Below are 3569 nucleotides of genomic sequence, written 5' to 3' on the forward strand. Positions count from 1 at the left end.
ACACTTCTCCTACTGATTCTAGAAATATCCCTCAGTACTCAATCAGATTCATAGACTTTTTCACACCTTTGACTTTTGTTTGCACAAGTTCATCCCCTATCAAACATCTTAGATGGGAATGATGATACTTGCCGTTTCATTGTAGCCCTAATTATGATCACTGTGGATGCCTTTATTACCTGCAGGGTCCTACCATGTCTCCACAATTCTCTACCTCTGAATTATATCCTTCTATGCCATCATACCCTCACTGTTCTAAATTCTTCATCGTTCTTTTATTGTAAAAAGACCTTTCTTCAAAGGAACACAAATGTCAAAATGAAATGAATTTTTCTAAGCATTATGTACAAAGAAATACCCCTTATCTATTTGCATACTTAACCTGAATAGTATTTAAAACAAAATAACAGTCAACCAAATATCCAAAAAGCCAAAGCTATCCACACAGTAATATCAGGATTACTTTTAAATACCATTATTTACTTTTGAAATTATAATATAACTACATCATTTCTCCCACCTTTTTCATCTCTCCAAATCCTCCCACTTAGCCCTTCTTCTATTTTTTTCAAATTCTTGGTCTCTTTCTCTCTCTTTCTCTCATCTATCTATCATCTATTTACATATATATATATATATGTGTGTGTATATATTTCTAGATACGACTTTCTTGGTGTTTATAATATTACTCATATGTACTGTTTAGTGTACCATTGATACATTGATATTTAGTACCACTGATATTTTAGGAGACCATTGATAATGAACAACCAGCTGTTTTCTTTCCTGAGAAACCTATTTATCCCACTCTCAGTATTTCTTACTTGACTATTGTATTGTGTCCTGGTAGGTTTTGTCTTCAGCATCTCTACTGATATCAATCTTTTTCAAGTTTAAACAGTCATGTTGGTAAGATTCTAGGAGTGTAACGTGAAAATTGCAGCTAATACCTCACCTTTATATTGTCTGGTTTCAGCACAAGTTGCATAATGGGGGCAGGTAGGGAGGTTAGACCAATGGGTGGAAGCTAAACCTATAACACAATCTTATATTAAGATTTGTTACATAAAATCAATGAAAATGTTCTAATTTGCTTCCATGACTCTCTCATGGTAGGGACTATGCAAAGAGATAAATAAATAAATAAATAAATAAATAAATAAATAAAACAAAGGAAAGAAAATAAAGGAAAAGAAAAGAGGATAATGGACTAAATCTCTAAATTAGGGCCTTATTGTATTGCCTAGTATGACTTTCAAATCCTTGTACTCCTGAGTATTAGCTTATAGGTAATCCTCCAGCATATCCTGTTCTTCTGTACTTGGCTTGGTAAACTTTTAGAGAAATTCCATGTCCTATATACATGGAGATAGAATAGAGTCAGTGAAACCAGTAAGTCAGAAAATAGATGAGTGGTAAATTGTCCATCTGTTCCTGGTGTCTTTGGATTAAGGAATCTATATTTACAGTTTTGTTTTCAATAAAGCAAAGGAACATATGCATAATGTTATGAATCACTATTATGCTTTATGACAACAAAGAATATATAAACCCTGGTAGTGAGATTGTTAATGATGAGAACTGCTTTTGTACTAATTGCTTCTTGATTGTGTCATAAACAGTTTTCTGTTGAAGATAATCTAGGGATGATAATGGTCCACCTGGTCCTTTTGGCTAGGTCACTGTGAAATGTGATAGGTGCAAGCATGCTGACCAAAAATAACACTGCAGGTAATAGATAAGGAATTAATGGAATTTAAATGTTAATTACTATGTAGCAATTATCCTGACAACTACACTCTTAGAATCAGTATATCAGCATAAGTAGATTCAATATGATCAATAAGAAGTTGTTTATATAAAGAGTTAATCACACTACAACTATAAATTTACTATTCACTATTCTCTTTCAACCTCACTGAAATATTTATGTGAGCAGACAAAGATGTGGAAATCACTGTATCTAATCATAAGTGATCCAACAAATTACTGGTTTTCTAGTTTGCCTTTCTATTGCTCTGATAAACACCCTTACCAAAAAAAATAGAGAGAGAATAAAGGATTTATTTCATCTTATAAAACAGGTCACAATCTTCATTGAGAGCTATTAGGATGGGAACTTGAAGAAGTAAAACACCAAAAAAACAAAAAACAAAAAAAAAAAGGATCACAGCAGACTAGACTGACTTGCTCTGCCTGTCTGCCTGGCTTGCTCAGTTTGTTTGAGCATATAGCCTAGGCCTACTTACCTTAGAATAGTCACAGTTGACCCATCTATCCTACATCTATCAGCCTTTAAGAACACATATCTCACAGATGTAGACACAGAAACAGGCCTATTTGATCCAGGGAATTTGATCCAGGAAATCCAGCTGAATCTTTCTTTTTACAGTTTATTCTGTTTGTGTAAAGCTGACAGTACTTAACTATGACACACTAATACAAACTTATACATAGTCTTCAAGCAATACTTGGAAAACATGAGAAGTATCAAAAGTTGACTAACTTTCAGTGAGGAAATTCCTAGCATATGTTATACAATACAATGAAGACATTATCTAAATCACTTCTAGCAAAACAGATGAAGGAACTATAACAAAAAGAGGCAATGAAACTCATGGTCACCTCACAATTAAGAGATATGAATAGAAACTAACCCATAACCTATTATGACAGGTTCTTAGACCTTACTAGGTCTTCAGTCCTTAGTACAACTGACCCCATGATGGAAGTACCATTCAGATCTTAAAACCCAGCATGTAGACAGTACCACTGGCAAAAACAAACAAACAACAAAAGCTTGATTCATCAAAGTCCATAGTTCTGGGATCATCTCTTTATGTTTTCTTCTTGGTTTTTGGCTTCGGTGGCTCTGCTTTTGGTTAACTGATCCTGTTAACTAAGGTGTGTCAATCCAGTATAGTGTGTGTGTGTGTGTGTGTGTGTGTGTGTGTACACAAGCACGTATGTGTGTGTGCTTTAAAGCTTACTCTGAGAAATGCTTATTACTACAGTGGGATCCTGAACACACAGTTTAGTCAATACCTGACTCATACTTTCTATTGGCTTAAATCCATGTCTGAGCAGTGTTTTCTGGTGTCTACTCCACAACACTATTTACAGAATTAGAGCCTAAATCACAGACACAAGTATTTTGTCCACCACGAAATTTAGAGGGTAATGTTGCAGCAAGAATACATGAGACAAAATTCATGCCTGGTCATGTTTTTTCCTAATGTAGTCATTAGAAGTTAGCCACAGAAGGAAACTGATTGTATGTATGAGATATGATGAGATTACTTTGTAAAGTAGGGAATGGGAATGGTAAACATGCAGGTGGAAATATCACTCATAAGAAAGAGGAGCGATCTTGGCATTTGACATTTCTTCAAATATAGCTCATCTGGTCAATTATCCTAAGTAGACATCAAGAATGTACATATCCAAGTTTCATACTACTCCAAGGATAAAAAGCCAAAATGGCTCTGAGACAGCCAGCCATTGTGATTTCTTAGAATAAATGTAGTCACTTATTATTTTCCTTTATGATATCACATATGTCTGTATTT

The sequence above is a fragment of the Microtus ochrogaster genome, unplaced genomic scaffold (assembly GCF_000317375.1).
Source record: "Microtus ochrogaster isolate Prairie Vole_2 unplaced genomic scaffold, MicOch1.0 UNK9, whole genome shotgun sequence".
NCBI lineage: Eukaryota > Metazoa > Chordata > Mammalia > Rodentia > Cricetidae > Microtus > Microtus ochrogaster.